Below are 17809 nucleotides of genomic sequence, written 5' to 3'. Positions count from 1 at the left end.
GCTGGTCAGTCTGTACTCGTTACAGGGATATACTCAGGCCCCAGGTTTCTGCGGCGGCACCCGCTCCAAATCCTAGTGCCCATCGGGCTTCCGCTCTCAGGAGCAGCCCCTCCTCCTTCATCTCCGTAGCCCAAGGCCTCCTCGTGTTCCCTGGAACTGTGCTTCCCCGGCATCGATGGACTTCAGAACTTCGCTCAGCCGGAGGGGTGAATGTTCATAAGCACAACACTGCCTCCGAGCATCAGCTTTTGTCGGGGATACCTCTGGATCTGTGTAGGTGTGTGGGAGCTCACGGGCTCGCAGCCATCTTGGCTGGTCTCTCTAGCGCCCCCCTCCCCCAGCTGTGATAGTGGAGTCGATAGTCACAGACTTAGGAGGAGTGACGAGTGAGTTTAGGGTGTTTCTGATTATCAATAAATAATTGGTTATTAAAAAAAAAGGTACTACAGTGCCCACCAGTGGCCCCATTTCACCAAAACCAAAAAGGTAGCAAAAGTGATAGCACCAGAGGTCAAAGTGGGCAGGAACTACAAAGTACAACGTTGCCTTACTTTTCAGGGCAACCAGCCATCATTCCCTTACTTTATGGGACCCAGAATACCGTTCCAGGGTGGCAACTGTTTTAATAACCCTTTTTGTTTTAAACTTCTTCCCTACTGTGGAATCAAACCTCAGCCCTCCTGATATCAAGCCAGTATAACATTGCACTGCGGTATCTCGCAAGTGCCAAGGGATTCTTTATTTGAAAAATCATTTGGGATGTACAATCGGTTCCCAAACAACCTAAAAGCCCAGCTTGGCAGAATTCTGGATCTGCATATGAATGTGTTTAGGATCAGACTTCCATGATGGAAATGGGAGGGGTGTGCCTGTGGCGGGCCATGTTATTTAAGAGGTGTGAACGGTGGGTGGTGAAGGGGAGGCTGCATTAAGGTTAATGATGAGTGGGACAATGACACACTAATGGTGGTCATTTAAATCCATTTTGTTTTATTGTGTTTTCTTCAGTTTTTCTAGAACTGTTGTAAAACACAACGTTCAAGGGTGCAATGGAGGAAAGGAAGGACCCAGGAATGGGGGGCTGATGGTGAATATGGAGGAAGTGGGCAGAAAAGGGGGCAGTGCGAGGGAAGATAGTTACTTTTTCTTTTTACACTTTGCGTGTTTTGTTATCACAATGATTTCACATTATAAAACACCTATCACTCCCGTTATCGTTTCAGATGTGGTAAAGATTGGGTTTCCTCCAAATATCTTTCGGCCATCCACTCCCAACGCGTTGCGTTAGGATCACCTTTTTCATTCTTGAGTCCAAGACCACTGCATCTTCTGTTTCTAGATAACCCTACAGCATCGTGTACCATTGTCACCATATTATCTGAGGTTCACCTGGGATTAACATGAATTCAAGAGGTTGTACTGAACATTGCCTGATGGTCGAATGCTGGCACAGACTGCTCCAATGGATTCTGGAGCATGAGATTGGCATAGTCCATCCTCATCAGCACTCTGCCAAGAGTCATCTAAATTAAATAACCATCTTAACAATGTTTAATGCTTCTTTATCTACTGCCACAAATCAACGGAGAACTTTAAAGGGGTGGCTGGATGCTGGGATATAGGATTTGGGAGTACTCTGGTGTGGAATATATCCGTACTCCATTCTCTCGGCCTCCCTTGCTGAAGCCGTTCCCTCAGCCACCCTTACACATGTGCGGGAGCACCAGGGATCTAGGCAAATAGGCAATAGGATACACAGTGAAAGGGGCAGGACTAGGGTTGCTATGAATAGCTGAACGCATACTTGGCTATAAAACGTCAGTTTTGAGACTGGTTAAATCCCAGTACATCCAAAATAGTGGACAGGAGGTGCAAGAAGCAACATTGGGGGTGGCAACCGAGATCCCCAGCAATCTCCAGAGGACAGTCATGGTGCATAGTTCAAGTAGTGCACTAAAAAGGAATAGTACAAACGCAGAGGAGCTCCAGTATGATCGACAACCATCAAACCTGGCCCCTTTGCCCTGGAAAGGGGAGTCCAAACGTAACTTTACCTCATGGGGCATAAATCCTTGCACCCCTGTTGGACGTACAAAAAAAATAACTGCTAAAGGAATGTACAGTACAGGCCACAGATGTAGCATCCAAACAAGGCCTGTTTGACCCAATACCCATCCTAAAATGGCAGTTTCAGTGTCCACTTCTGGGTTTTGCAGGTCCGGCTGACATTCTAGTCCTTCGTTTCGGGTCCCAAACCTAAATTTCAAATGCCCCCGACAGACTCAGCCTCAGAATGTGTAATAGAAGAGTCAGTCAAGGAGATTCGATCTCCTGTTGCCAATGTAATAAGAGCAAAGCACATGGATAGGATCAAAGTACAGGAGAGCTAATAGACTCTGTAATCCTATCCTTCGAGTCTGCTTTGCGCGCCACATGATCGCTGCGACATGCTGTGCCGCCAGGCATGGGCCGAGTCACGTGCTCAGCGCACGGCTGTGCTTCGGTGAAATATAATAAAAGCACTGCATTTCCACTAAAGGCAGCAGGACGCGAACAGGGCTAGTCTCTCAATACTGGATTATAACCCGAACCCAAAAAGAGGCAAATGTAACAAAAGCGAAATCACTATAAGAAATAAACAAGTCATTCATTTGCTTGCTTTGTATTCACGCTGGTTACCATTACAGTTTACCACATGAAAACATGATCGGTTACCCACGGGAGATTAAAGTTTCCTTTTCATTTCAGTTTCATCTGTATCCATTTGCTGGCATTTGGGCGTTTTCACATTTATTAAGTTTCTATGCTATTAAGGAGGATACAGTTGATTAAATTTGCACCTTGGAGAGGTTTAATAAAAGTACCAACCAACTGAAACAAAAGTATATTAATAAACAGCACAAATTCCCCCCTTATTTTCTGTTGGACACGGTCCAATCACTGAACACCTATCTTGCAACTAAATCCAGTAGAAACCATTTGTAACGGAGCAACTACAGTTTCTGCCAGGGTTAGTGCATCTTCACTTCAACTAGTGGTAGGATTTTGGATGGCACAGGATCCTGTAGGACTTAAATTGGCTGCCTGGCATCAGGGTCTTCTGCCAGTTCTCATACCAGGTTTTGGACAAAGGCTTCGTTGCTGAAGGAGCATTGCCACAGGCGAGAAACACATACATAAGGGGCGGCCTTTAATGTTGCTCAGCCAAGGTTCATTCTTCTGGCTTCAGTGTTGAAATGTCTCTTCCTGCCTTGCCTCGTAAACTGGGAGATCCCACTTATACCGACTGTGGGTGATGTGCAGGGAAATTGTGTGCACGTCAGTCATCTTCCACTTATGTTCATGGACTTTTTGAAGCAAGTGGATGGGTCTGAATCTGAAAATATGGGCATCATGACCGTGTTTTTAATAGAGCATGTGTGGAGTACCCCAGCAAATAAAAAAGGACAGGACTCGAGTGTTAGGCTTAAAAGGGACATATTTTGTTAAATAGACAGTCGAGTTTTTTGCTGGCCAATGTTTGTCTCATCTCCTTCCTTTCGGATAGAAATGATCCCGACCTTCTTTGGTCTCCAACCTTCATTTAATCTGAGGACTACACATTTTTAGTGAGGTTTTTTTCCACATGGTCTTCACGTCTCTTTTCTTAGTTAGCCTCAAATTCAATTCAACAGTAACTCTTCTTAGCTGATATCACTGTTTTTCCTAAGGCCAGGAAACCGATACGTGAGCCAGAGCCAAATCATGAACACAAATACCAAATGAATAACAATTTGATTTATTCAACTGGATGCATGAATATAAATGAGAAAAAGAATTTGCACAATTAAACTTAATCAGATCTTCTATTCGCCACATATACTAGTTTACTTTGCCCACACTCATTAATGCGGAAAAGCCAGTAAAATGATTTACACTGCTTAACAAGCACTCTGTAAAAGGATAAAAATGATCATTGTTATGTCCAATAAATAGCCAACTGCGCGGAAACGGCCTTTTCATTTATATAGCCCTGGGAAGAGACTTGCAAGGGGGGCCACCGGGAGAAGGGCAACATGCAAAAGGTCACTTGCGGGGGAGGTAAGGTGAGGGTCAGAGGACAGGTGTGTAAGGGGTGCAGGGCAGTGGGAGGGTGCAGGGGAACAAACAGCACGGTTTAGAAATTTTAATATTTCGAGGGTTTGTAAAAACCCACATCAGTTCCAGTACAATACTGAACCTCCTCTATTTACAACCTAACCAGTCATCTAGCCAGACAATTTATGAGTCAGCTCATTGATGACAGTTCAACAGAGGCAATACCCAGGCCACCTTGAGGTATTCGGTCTTCTGCAACCCATACAGGCACCACAGAGTCTGCTTTCATATGTGGAGGGGCTCTCTCCCAGCCAATGTTTGACAGATCTAGGAGCTTTAGAAGGTAAAACGTCTGGACCTGGGACATTAGTGCCCCCTTCAACAGAACCTCGTCTTGTTACCCGCTCCCTTCCAGAGGTTTCTCCTGTCCCATCCGCCAACATTTCAAAGCTAAACTCCCTCACCACTATCTTTCTCATCTGTCACTCACATGTGTCCTACTCCCATTACATCACTATGTAAGGCAGTGATGCCGCCTGCAGCAAATGTGTCACCAAAGTCAACACAACAAGCCGAAAAAAGACAGTGTCACAGATCAAAGGACGTATGCTGTGGGTTAAAGGCAGATGAAGGAAATGGCGATTCCTGTTTGGACCGGAAGGTCCCAGGAAAAGAAACCTTGCTCCTCTAACACCAGGTAAGCTCCCTCAAGTATGTGTTTCACCCAACTCTCGCAATAGCCCATCCCTACCATCATCACTGACAACTAAGCAGCTCACCAGCAACCTCATGGACACTGCATACCAGCAACCTCATCCACATTAACTTAAACCCCACCAGCACTCCCATCCCCCACCATTAAATGAAAACTGATGCTCGTCAATATCCAGTCAGCAATAAGCCATGCAGCAGACATCACAGACCACATGACACTGTGCCATCTTCATTACTGAGACCCATTTGGCATGCACCTCATATCAAAATTCCATCATCCTATAAGTAACAACTCGTCCATTATACCATCACTGGCACAGGCCAATGCCTTTAATATTTTATTTTGAAGAAAAAAAATAAAAATAAAATAAATCGCTGCAATTAAAAGCAATATTGCAGCCATGAACCCGACTCCATTTATCTCATTGCAATCAAGCATGGACTTTTTGGTGGACACGATCAAGTTAAAGTTGTTGAACTCCCAAAGCAGTGTTTCTCCTTCACGCTGATTACTCCACTGGTTAGCGGTTGAGGATCACATTAAGTTTAAGGTAGCAGGTCTAGTATTCAAGTGTCTGAACAACCTAGCACCAGACAACTTGAAGGACAAGCTCAAGCAATATCAGCCGTCCAGAGGTCTAGGTTCAAGGGACCAAGCTCTGCTGGTTATCCCTCCATCTACATTCTTATCAAGAAGGGATAGAAGATTCGCAGTGTTTGGCCCTAGAATCTGGAATAGTATACCTAGGGAAATTAGGACCCTTGATTCTCTCAAGTTCCATAAGGCCCTAAAAATGTTTCTGTTTAAATAAGGTTTCCGCTATCTTCAGACCTGTTGGGAACTGTTTGGCCTCTAGGACGGGATGTAGGGTATCTATACAATTCTGGTAATTTGTCTCTATGGATGTCACCTGTGCCATTATACGGTTTAGTCAGTTTCGAGCGCGTTACAAATTCCTTAAAATCATAATCAAATCAAACCTCCACGCACATCCTAAATTTCCTCATTCACAACGGCTACAGAATTCGACAATGAGACAGTCAAAACAAGATTGCCAGAGGCCTTGTCATCATGGCCATGCACAAAACTGGACATCGCCACAATTGGCTCTTTTGAAAACTTTTCCTGCAACTCCCCACTCTACCAAATGGACAGTCACTTTTCACCTCATCTACAGACCACCTAAGCAAAACACCTCTTTCATCGAAGACTTCATGGGCTTGGTCACCACCAGGTCTCTCACGCATGCCAACTTCTTCCTCTGTGACTTCAACAACCCAGAAACCAAGTCAATGAAGGAAGAGCTTCATTGCCAACTTGACACTCTGAACCGCACAGCACACAAAGGACCCAACACACAGGAAAGAAAATATCATCAACCTCTCACCACCACCCGGCCCACCTACCATCGCAACTCTCCAACCCCGCTCGACTGGTCAGACCATTTGGCAATCCGTTTTTAAATGATTCACACCACACTAGTCAGGAAAAACCAGCAAAGAAGTGTTCAGATCATTCAAGAATTTACAAGCGTACACTCTCACAGAAGATCTTGCCAAACTCCCCCTCTCATTGTCTGATCTATCTCTAATGAACCAGCATTGTGACTCGCTTCTCCAAAAACACACCACCATCCTCACAAACAGAATCAACAGTCATCGCCCTCTCCCCCCAATTAAACAACACACCCTAAATTCTAAACCTTCCACTGTAGGCTATACTCAAGAACTCAAATACAACAAACAAACCATCAGAAAAGAAGAAGACGACAAGACTTGGCAAAACTCCTGCAGCGCGTCAACCCTCACCCTTCTCAATTAGACACAGACGACCGATCACCACTGCCAAGGCCAACTACTGCAAACACCACAGCGAGGGCCAACAAACAAAGCAGAGCCCTCTTCAAAGCCATCAAGTGTTGCAACAACTCTCTGCCTGGCCCACCTGTGCCGCACTCCATTGAAGATCAGCATGATCCGCCAATGCAGGCACCAACCCCACAACTACCTGGACAACTTTCAAGACACTTCGTATGGAAGACCTCACTGGCCCCCTAGCATCCCCTCAAGCCACATTGTAGGCGGAGGACATTCTCCCTGTCTCCATACTCCCCTAACTGGCAATCATCAACAGCTCCCTAGCTCAAGGCATCTTCCCCCTTGACCCTCAAAAACTAACAAATCCTCCTGCTTCTCAAGAAACCAACACAGGAACCCGATGTCCTCAGCAACTACCACCCCACTCTAGCCCTCCACCTCTTCCCTTCCTCGAGAAGATCCTTGAGAAAGCTGTAGCCACACAACTCCTCCAACACATCCAAGCCAACAACCTCCATCAGTCATAGCAATCTGGCTTCAGCCCAGATGCAGCACAGAAATGGCTACCATCAAGGTGATATACAATGCTCTTAAAATCCTTGATGGCCATCTGGTTTTCATTGACCTATCAGGAGCATTCAACACAGTGGACCACCAGACACTCTCCGACAATCTACATCACTGCACGGGGGATCAGTGAAATTGCCCTCAACTGGTTTAAATCGCTGCCAGTTTGTGCAAATGGATTCCTCCAGATCACCAACTCTACTAATCACCTGTGGAGTACCACAAGGATTCATCCTCTCCCTGGGATCTTCGATATTTACAGGGAACCACTCTGAAACCTCCCTGCTCCACAACATCAAAATCCACCAATATGCAGATGACACAGCCGTACCCAGTCCTCCAGATAGGATTATGAAGTGGGAGTATTTTACTCCTTTTTTAAAGTTGGGATCAAAACGATTTTTAAAAAGGAATAAAACAGTTATTCCCATTCCCAATGCTAGTATCTAATAAGCGAGTAAAAATAGGTTTTAACTGTAAAACAGAAATGTTTTCTCATACATACTTCTTTTCACGAAGTTATTCACATTAAGATATATTTTACCTCTTCAGATCAAGCATTAATAATAACAGATTTTTCCTGTGGCACTAGGTGTTATACTGTTACATTATATGGCATTTGTAATGCGCCTACTGCCATTGGTATGGCCTTGAAGTGCTGTGGGAGGAAGGCCCTTTTGAAGGACCGAGGTCAGATATATGAAGGAGGATTCTAAAATGCGTCCATGCTTTTTGTATCCAGCATGAATGTAGGTAGGGGTTCCACACATCCCCAGATCTGTGTGGGTGAAGGCAGGGGGACAGGCTCTTATGTGTCAGTTTGCTATTTTTGTTGAGCTTATTTTTGCTCCCTATTTTCAAAGGAGTAAAAGTGGCCGACACACCCCTTATCTGTAGGTCTGGCTCTACCTCAAGATATCCTCCATTGAAGACGTCCACAGACTCAAGGACTGCCTCACAATAATCCAGTCATGGATGCCCAGTGCTTACCTGAAGCTCAACTCCTCCAAGATTGAATTTCTACTGCTGACCAACACCACCGAACACCCCGACAGCTAGATCAGGCTCCCTGCTATGAACCGCGAGGGCTTCATCAACCAGCTGACCACCTGCGGGTCCGACAACAGGCATCACTCCTTCAAACAGCCCATAGCAAGAAAGACACAAACCGCTTGGTACCAACATTCTCTCCTGCAGAAAATCAAGCACTTCATCCCAGAAAAGAACTTCACATCTGCTGTCCAAGCGTTGGTCTTCTCCCACCTCGATGGTAGCAATGCCCTTTTGGAGGTCCTTCCAGTGACTACCCTGGCACCCCTACACCACCAAGTTGTGTCCTGCATGCTGCAGCATGAGTCGCAGGACTCTGCAATTTGCCCACATCACCCCTACCCTCATCGAACTGCACTGGCTCCCGCTGCAAACCCCCATCATCTTAAAATCCTGCTGCATCATCTACAAGGCTGTCACCCTAAGTCCCCAAGCTTCCTCACTAAGAAACTCTGCATCACCAGAGGCTTACGATCCACCAGAATTAAGGACCCTGCAGACTTCAACATAGTCTGTGAAGAAGGAACCAGAAGACATGCCTTCTATGTCTACACCCCAAAGACTCTGAAACCTCCTCTGTCAACATCAGACTCACCCTGTTGCTTTGACTGTTCGGCAAGGATTTCATGGAATAGCTCACCCCAACCATACAAAGGAAGGAAAGAAAAGTGACCTCTTCACCAGTAGCAGCTCCCAGGGGAAAAATGCATTTGCACCCAGGGCAAACATGGGCTACTACGAACCCTCAATTAAGCACGAGTTGGACTCTTACATCCTTCCTTTCCTACAACGCCTAGCAGAAGATTATGGATTTGACCAACGAATCCCATCTAAAACAAACCAAGAATCCAGCCATCAGCAGACAAACCATGTAATGTCTGTATAAAATAAATTGAGATGGCAGTCGTCTGAACAACAGAAATGAAAATCTAATATTAGTGTCAACACACAATATCCATGGTAAAGTTTCAGTCTTAGTGTATAGTTTGAACTGTTTAGAAAAAATATAGTTAACATTCCACCCCCCACCCATTTGGATCCATCCACTCCACCCCTTCCCCACTCTTTACCATACTACCAATTTCCACTTCATATTTTTTTAATTGAACTGCTAACTTTAGGCTTACTCTTTTGGATTCACGACAAAAATAAACTACAGACTTTGGTGCTCCCTCCCGTAGCATTTACTAACATTAAATGTTACATTAGGTTTCCAGTTTGAGCACAATGCATACTCCCCTCCTTCTGTTATTCCTAAAAACATTCTTCTTAAGGAAGTATAAAAAAAATGCTAAATAACATTCTCATTTCCTCCTCCTTACTTATATAGGAGCGCTCTAAGGCTCTTTCCAAAGTGAATGACTCCAATAGGTAAGTATTAGTGTACACAATTAATTGAGGTTGTACTGCAGTTGCCTTTATACCTTTGAAATTACGTTACAGTTCTTGTTTTAATGCATTTGTTGTGTACATGTTTGTAATAAACCATATGCAATAACAAAAAAAGGATTTACAAGTATGTTAAAGTCTTCAACATGCAATAGAAAAAGCACAAGAGGTAATGTGTAACGCGTGCTCAATGACAAGAAGATGGCTCTTAAAAATATTTTATCGTCCATTTGGGCTTTGTGTTGGGTCTCAAATGAATTGCAAAATGAACTTAACAAGCATGAGGTACTCGCGTTTTTCCTTACCGCGTTCTGCTTCGCATGTCTTCAAGGATGACTGGATGAGCGCACCTCAGTTGTGGTGCCATGTGTGGCATACATTAGGAAAATCAGATCAACCAAACTTGAGGTTTGTACCCACCGTGGCGAGTGCATTCAACCCTGCTTGGCACGTAGGCATAGATCGATCACTGCTCGAGCCCCGGGACAGATTTCATTTGGCTCGCCGTGACATCATCTTGAATTTATGGCCCGCTTTTGAATAACAAGATGGTAATTGAATTGAGCGATCGGCAGAGGTTATTAAGCAAGAGTGCACCCAGGGCGGCAAACTGAATTACATTGTGGCCGTACACTGGGAGTGGAGACGCAAACACGAGAACGCCTTGTAGGGGGAGGGGACATTTCTAATATTTTAAACCGCTTACAAGGGAAGTAGCATGGTCAAGCACCTCAAAGGTCACCTGTGCAAAACACTGACATTGCAAAGGCATTCATGTGAACACAATGAAAAGGCACCATACCGAGCACTATCCGGCTTTTAAAAGCGCCAGACCGTTGCCAGATCTTCACACTGTAGGAATCATGACCCCAACTAATATTTCCATGAATTGTTCCTCTGAAGAGCACATTTCCACCATCACCACCACCCACTACCAGCAGGGGCACCTAATTTCTCTAAGCAACTCTGAATATCACGTTTGCATTCAGGCCTCACTCTTCAGGATGAGGTGGTGCTTTGGCCTACCCTACACAAGTACAGTGCTAAACACCCAACTGCCAGAGCCAGACCAGTACCACAATAATCAAACCATATCCCCCCTCATCACAACGATCAGACCGAACCTTGGCCGCCTCGCGTACCCGTGACCCACCACATATAGGCAATCCACATCCAAGGCAACACTCCATTCAAACCCCAGACTTCCAGGGATCTACATAGACCTCCTTTGTAAAAGGAACAGCACCCATTAGGCACATTTAAGACAAGCCCTGCCCTATAAACCCCACTTCTGTTCAATTTGATGCGATTTCCCTTCAAAGGGTACATTTGTAACCTCAAACCCCATACTTGGGGCTTGCCAAATACGGAAAACGACCCCTCTCTATAACCCTGGACACTTCCGTCTATTGCAACAAATGCACTCTCGAACAAGTATACAGTGCTGCAAAGTGACACCAGTGACAGGCAGCTTTGCACTTCAAAACAACCTGGCCTACAAAACCAGCGAAGCCCATAAACCAAAGAACTCCTGAAGAGCTTCCCCAACCAACTCACCAGGCCGGCTAACCTATTCACCTTTTGAATCGCCTGCCACCTTAAACTACATATACATACTGCAGCATAATGCTCCTTAGTAGCCCCACCACCTGACTAACCACCACAGAGCCACTGAGAGCCCTGTCTCTGCACAGTCTGCGACACCTCAGCCTGTCATATACCCTCGGTTCAGACCAAGGGAGCTCCTAGTATCACAGCACTGTCGGCTAACGTCACTTTTCCTTTTCATCTCGAGCGACAGAGGAGCCACCCAAGTGTCACAATCACAAACCACATTGAAACATACCAAACACAGAAATGAGGAACTTCTGGACGGCATTCATTAACACCTCTGGTCTCACACCTGCATCTGAGTCTCTTCCCACTACCCTCCTCCTTCTACCCCAATCGCTTCAAAAACCATGCACCAATGGCTGCCAAAAGAGAAGACGTGTGCTATATGAAAGCACTTCACATAACATTAGTGGGCCTGATGGGTTAAAATGAGTAAGGATTAAGAGGTTTTGTGTTAGAAGAGAAAACACAAACACTTTCTGCAAGCCCCTTCTTTGCTGCTGCTGTCCCGAGCCTTGATATAAGTAGAAGGGTCGTAATGCAGTGCAGCACTGCGATAGGCTGGGCGGACATTATAGGTCTGGGGCCATTAAGTTCTAAGAGATTAGGACTCTTTGTGGGGGTCATACAAGTTAGCTAGCATGGGAAATGGTGCACGCGTACCCCCTTCTTTCACGTGAAGTAACAATTCTCCCAAGCCCTGTGCGAAATAAATTCAATAAGCAAGGAGTATGCAGTGAATGAACCTACATTTACATGACATTTTATATTACCTCCCTTGCTGCTCCTGGTCTGTCGTAAGTGCGCAAAAAGGGTTCTTCGACTATTCCAAATACCAAAGAGACCAGTAAACAAGGCCAGATCTTTCAGGACTGTGAGAAGAGCAAGGGCAGCCAGGTGCATTTTAGAAAATGACACAGCAGGGTCAGGTGACACGGGCACGAAGGGGATGGGGGAGGGTGAACTAAGAGTGTGTTGAGCATACTACAAATGTGCAGACACTAATAGCAATCCTTTAAGCCGCCCGTGAGCGCCACTATTGGACACGCGGAATTCCGGGAAGTCCATTAATACGCAGGAGCCCAGGGAGTTCATATGCTTAGTGGACGCGCCGGTAATGCAGGATAAAGAACACCTCAATAGATCACCAGGCAGGTCAATTGTCTACGCCGCCTGCTCTGTGCAGCATTGTGGATAGAAACGGCACTAGAGGACTCTAACCCCCACCTTCTGAAAATACACAGTAAAGAGCAATTCAGCCATTCGTGTATTCAGCTCTTTTTCCTGCAGTTTGTAGCAAATCGTAGTGCTGCAAATATGTGTGGGCGCATTACATACGTAAAACACACCGCTTGGGGCAAATTAAGATTCCGGCATTACATCGCATATCCTCCCAAGCACTTTGTTCTCTATAGGTTAGTCACGTTGAATCACATGCAGGCTTTCCCTTCCCTTTGTCTTTAGCGCTAAAACGTCTTACCGCTACTGGGCAATATAGGGTCCTATAAACCGAATACGGTACGAGTTGTGCTGTTTTGCACAAGCGGTGCATTAAACAAAAACACACGACAAGTGAAACATTGGGCACAGATTTACCATCATCGTGTTGCTGCAACAACCACCAGTAGAATGGAGGACCCTTGTTGCGAAATAACACAAGAATGTAATTAAACACTAGATTCTTAATGTGCACCTGGTCCCCGTGTGTTCATTTTAGCAAATGTAATGACACTTCTAAGGTCGAATTAGGGAGGGTTAAAAGCTGACCTGGACCAATGAAATTCCTGCCTCCACCTTGCAAACATATCAACTCATGTCCCATCTGACCACATAAAAATCTCCCTCTAAGCCGGTATAGCAGCACCGAAAATGACATACATTTAATCAAGTATTCATGCAGGGTTGTGTTATTCATTATCGGAAGTGGAATCATATGGCTATCAAACATGAAGGTGTTCATTAACTGTGTAAAGACGGGTTAAATGTGCATAGCTATGCACTGCTGCATGAGGAAAGTCCAACGCTATGAATGCATTCATAAAAAAGATCCGTGATGGAGCTCTGCTGCATGAGAATGCGAAAAGCCAACACGTTGCTTACCTCCTTGTGCTGCCTCTCGGGTCCTCCTTCAGTGCACACACCTCTCGCGCTCCCCCATTACAATCACAGTGTAACCTAGCACCAGCAGCACCCCTGCTCTCCAGCTCCAACCTTGCCCTCGACAAGCTTGAAGCTATGAAATTTGGAAAGAGGACGTTTTGCATGAGACGGTGTTTATTCCTGTTCAGTGGCGGCCATGTTTAAACGTCAGAGTCACTAATGTGTGCGCACAACTGGATGTGTAACACTTCACGCAATGTACAGTAAATCATAACCAACTTATTATTATGACCTTTAGAAAAATGTGATTTTAAAAGTTGGCACAGGCTTTAAAATTATTAAAATATTTTTAATATAAATATTGAAAGGGAATATTATTGAAAAAGTTAAGTGACCACGTTTGCTTAATGCGATTTTGTTTTGAAATACTCAGATCCGATGAACTTTAACTTTAATTCACTAAAATGATTGTCAGCAGAAGTGTATGCTACAGAGGTTCAATCTCCATGTTGTAATCTTTCCATTTCTACAAGAGTGATGCTTTGACTCGGTTTCAATTCGTTGGGTGTTGTTGTCATGACAGCGCCAAGTAATTCCCTTTTGATCGGCCGGTGTTGTTAAATATATTCTTGGAACAATGTATCTTTACCTTTCTGCACATCTGTCTAAAGAAAAATATCCTGCTTTGGAAACAGACGTGCCGGTGCTATGTAATATTTGGTATCCCGTACCTTTCCGATATCCCCTGGTTTTAGGCTGTCAGACAGAAGCAGCTGCAAACCGAGCTGGCATCGTTCATTTATCAGCTGTCAGTGTGCAGGTTAGGATGCGAAATGAGCATTTTTTTACAGTATATTGGAGAGCGGTGTGGAAGTTTGCATTGTTTTTCCAATGAAATAATGACGTGTTTGAAAGTTGGGGAAAAAAACAGCTTTCAGAAACCATACTTATTTTATTGCACAACTTTTAAAATCGTCCTATTTTATTAGAAAACATGTTCGAACTTGCACACCGCTGTCAAATATATTGTAAAAAAAATGCTAATTTCGCATCCTTTCACTGCACACTGACAGCAGGTAAATGAAGGATGCATGTGTGAGGAGTATGCCCAGGTATGAGCATTTTTTTTTATCAGTGCGCAGGCAAAGGATGCAAAATTAGCATTGTTTGCACTATATGTGACAGCTTTGTGCAAGGTTGAGCATTTTGTGTAATAAAATGCTCAACCTTTGAAAGCTGTGTACAGGTCAACGATACAACATTGTCTGAGAGTATTTTTTGTGGTAAAATAAGGGCGATTTTGAAAGCTAAACCAGCCCACCTAGTATTCCCATTACACCTCACCTCCCCGCTCCCTCTTGGCCACAATATTACATGTTTGGAAAATATAGCATATGTTCAAATAAAATAATGGTCTTGAAACAAAGGTCTGTGCAAGTATGGACATTTTTTACAATAAATTAAGGACAAGTTTGAAAGCTGGTGAACGATACAAAAATCTAGAGAACTTTTTTGTGGTAAAATAAAGACGATTTCGAAAGCAAACAGACAAAACTCAAGTCTCTGGATGGCAATGATGAAGGTAACTATTTATTGAGTAATTCCATAAAATTAGTGGAAATCTTTCCTCTTGCAGATAGCTCGTTTCTAAATAGGAAGAAAGTGTTAGACCTGTTCCGTTGTATTCCTGAGCTATTGATGATTAATTCGAGTGATGTAGAGTGCATCGTATTACCGGTTCTGTACAGCAGCAACAACTGGGTCATCATACAATTTGTTTCCACAATTATCATGGAAAAGATAAAGGATTATGCAGCCCACTTGCTGTGCAGGGGATTTGAAGTCATAATCGGCACACAGAAAAAATCTGTATTCTAATGCAACCAAATGGGCCCAATCCTTGATCTTCCCCACTGCTGGTAATATTTGCCACTTGCCAGGTAAAATGGGCCAAATAAAGGGACAGGCTAACCAGCATAACACACCTAGAGAAAACAAAAAAACGGTGTCCTTGCACGCTGAATGTATGTACTTTGGTGCACATTGAAATACACTGACAAATAATACGATTTCCTTGCTGTCTTGGAACACAAGGCGCACGGCAGTCCTCCGCGTGCGGGTATTCATATCCGCACTTGTAGCACGTGGCATCAGTGCACTTGATGCCTTGGGCGGGATTCGCATGTAGTTCGTTAACAGTGTCAGGGTTCTCTGAGTGATGTTGTATGGAGACTTTCCCCAGATTGTCCAGTTGCGAGTCCACTGCAGCCTCCATGCGGGCCAGCGCCAGTATTTCTTCGACGGATCTCTGCTTTTGCAGAAATTGTTTCCGAAATGGTTGAGAGAGACAGCCTACAATGACTTGCGATCTGAGCGCCTCTTCATTCGAGTATTTGGGGAATTCGCAATGTTTGAGTTTTATGCGAACGCACATGACGAAATTGTCGATGGATTCTCCCTTTTCTTGCCTAGTTGTATGAAAGATGTGACGTTCATAATCAACGTTTGTGTGTGGGGCAAAGTATTCCGACAGTTTGGCGTGGAGCGTTTGATACTTTACAGTGTCCACGTCCAGCAGTTCACCAGCAATGTCCCTTACTGCCGGCCCCACTGCCATGAAGAGTGTGTTTTTGAGTCTCTCATCATCAGTTAAACCAATGGCTCCAGCGTAGAACTTGAAGTCCCTGAGCCATGTGGACCAGAGCGGTCCTAGGTTGGATGTGTCCCGTATTTCGAACGGGTTTGGCATTTGCATTACTTGTGAAGAGCCACCAGAGGCCTGTGGTTGTATCTGGTCGTTTCCTTGAGGGTTATCTACCCCTCCCGAGGATGACGCAGTCGCAAGTGCCGGGTCCGACATGATTGCGTATGAGAATCTGTAAAATTTTCACTGCGTGAGGGAAAACAGGGGCCCCTTTTGGGTGATTTCACCGTAGGAACCAGTCACTGTGTAGTAGTTTTATCTTACTTGCATGCCCGTGTTATCCCTCTGTGGGCGGTGTGTTGTAGGTATTTCCGACGTGTCAGGAACAGCCGAATATGAAAACCGGAGGCTTTAAGTTTGCCGGGTGCTTCCGTCGAATGCTGTCTGCCGTCTGCACGCTGACTTAGCGTGTCTGGGTGAAGATTCTCCTGCAGGCCCGTCACGCCTTCGTGCTACGGGAATCTCGAGTTCTGTAGTCTGCCGTGGAGATGCGCGCGCGTAATGCCAGCGACTTCGCGCTTCAGTCCCGGACGCCTCCTGATGAGCGTCGGGGGGAATCTTGAGGGCCTCTCTGAAGGCAGGCCTGAGTAACAGCTTCGGCTGCAACGTGTGGCGGAATACGTTCCTAGAGGGGGGGGGGGGCGTGCCGACACGCTTCACTCCCCGTTGGCAAGCCCCGCAGTCAGATACGTGGAGGTGTACCCCTCGTCGCTGTTAGGAAAGATTTCGTAATTGTAGGTAATTTTCCTTCCATGTGGCAACCCCTAAACTTTTTGCTGTTGTTTTTCACCTTGTTCTTGACTTTGCCAGAGAAGTGCAGCCTTCTGCCGCACTCCTCTGGGCTTTCGCTCCTTTCTTACGGGGAAACTGACATGCCCTTAAGAGAGTCAGTACCGGGGAACGCTGTTTCCCGTAGTTTCTTTTATCATGTTGCGGCTTTCGTGCAACATGACACAAGAGGGCACTGTAAGATAAGTTACAGCTCTCTTGGGTCTCTAGCCTTCTACGGGCCCTAGATACTCGTTTAGGATTGTATCTGATCGGTGCAAGTGATTCAGGGACGGGAATGGTGGCAGCAATCGTTTCTTGTGTTTTGAGCTCCTTTTGGCGTTCTAAGCGCGTTTTCTGCGCTTAACCCAAAATGGTGGCCTGGCTCCCAAAATGGCCAGACCACGAGGCTCCTTTGTCCTGTCCGCTGACCGTCTTGCTCCCTTCACCTTCCCCAGGTCGAGCCGACCCGGGGCCTTCCTTATTTGGGCATGTACTTTCCCGCGAAACACGGATGCTTTCGCGGGCTTCTACATGTCTTGTGTGTGCCTCCAGGATGTGGGCTGGGATGTCTGGTCCCAATACACATCCTGGGTGCCACAGAGTCTAGGGTGGTGTGAATGCCTGGGACCACCGTGGTCCGTGATTGGTCCACGAATGGTGTGAGTGTTGATGAGCGGATCTCCCATTGGGTCCCCTCCGTTTTGGCGCGAAGGGAACCGTGGATAAGAGGGGGCTGGAAACACCACTACCATGTCAATCTCCTGAGTTCTCACGAACGAAGGAATACAGGAGCCAAGTATCCTGCAACCAAGAGGCTGAACCGAGGAATCGCTGGTGACCCGCTGAAGGACTTCTCCTCTGCACTGCTGTCGTCTTGTGAAACCCTTTTCTCCTTTGATCGAACCAGAAGGCCTGTACTGGTACTTCGACCCTTGGAATAGCGGGAACAGCTATTCTCGGCATCTTCACCATCTCCTGCCAGTAAGCCTTCGGAAGCGTCTCTGG

At 45.5% G+C, this 17809-nt stretch overlaps 1 protein-coding gene across 3 annotated transcripts in view; it reads right to left on the bottom strand.

Moving 5' to 3' along the window:
* The window catches only part of MORN4 (MORN repeat containing 4), a 141156-nt gene extending 127681 nt beyond the window's left edge, over positions 1-13475 (bottom strand). Inside the window, exon 1 of one of the 3 annotated variants that reach the window (XR_011268720.1) lies at positions 13330-13462. The gene's annotated coding sequence lies outside the window, so the exon portion shown is untranslated. Of the gene's footprint in view, positions 1-12002; positions 12023-13329 lie in introns of those variants that run through there. The other 2 variants (XM_069611567.1, XM_069611568.1) reach the window with 2 other exon arrangements.
* Positions 13476-17809: the final 4334 nt, after the last annotated feature.

This window comes from Ambystoma mexicanum, chromosome 8, assembly GCF_040938575.1.
Source record: "Ambystoma mexicanum isolate Mex_15411 chromosome 8, UKY_AmexF1_1, whole genome shotgun sequence".
Classification (NCBI taxonomy): domain Eukaryota; kingdom Metazoa; phylum Chordata; class Amphibia; order Caudata; family Ambystomatidae; genus Ambystoma; species Ambystoma mexicanum.
This window is presented reverse-complemented; position numbering and strand designations above follow the sequence as displayed.